Genomic DNA, 228 nt, shown 5'->3' with positions numbered 1-228 from the left:
TCACCTTACTGCATCTTGCTGCAGATTAGTAAGCATGTTTTGTTACAAACATGTCCCCTATGTCCACATGGATATGAGACCAACTTTGAGTATAGTAAAACAGTTAATTTTGATATCATTCTTCTCCCTTCAAAAGTTTGGGGTAACAAATTAAGGGGAAGTTGCAGACAATTTTGATTTATCTTTTTCAAACTTTTCATAGACCTACAATTACATTCTGAATGACTA

At 33.8% G+C, this 228-nt stretch overlaps 1 protein-coding gene across 1 annotated transcript in view; it reads left to right on the top strand.

The window, feature by feature from the left end:
- The window catches only part of LOC119586545 (ankyrin repeat and SOCS box protein 3-like), a gene marked incomplete at its 5' end in the record, with an annotated part of 31,436 nt that overhangs the window by 4,828 nt on the left and 26,380 nt on the right, over positions 1 to 228 (top strand).

The sequence above is a fragment of the Penaeus monodon genome, chromosome 21 (genome assembly GCF_015228065.2).
Source record: "Penaeus monodon isolate SGIC_2016 chromosome 21, NSTDA_Pmon_1, whole genome shotgun sequence".
Classification (NCBI taxonomy): Eukaryota; Metazoa; Arthropoda; class Malacostraca; order Decapoda; family Penaeidae; genus Penaeus; species Penaeus monodon.
Note: the sequence above shows the minus strand (reverse complement) of the source record. Positions and strands in the feature narration are given on the sequence as shown.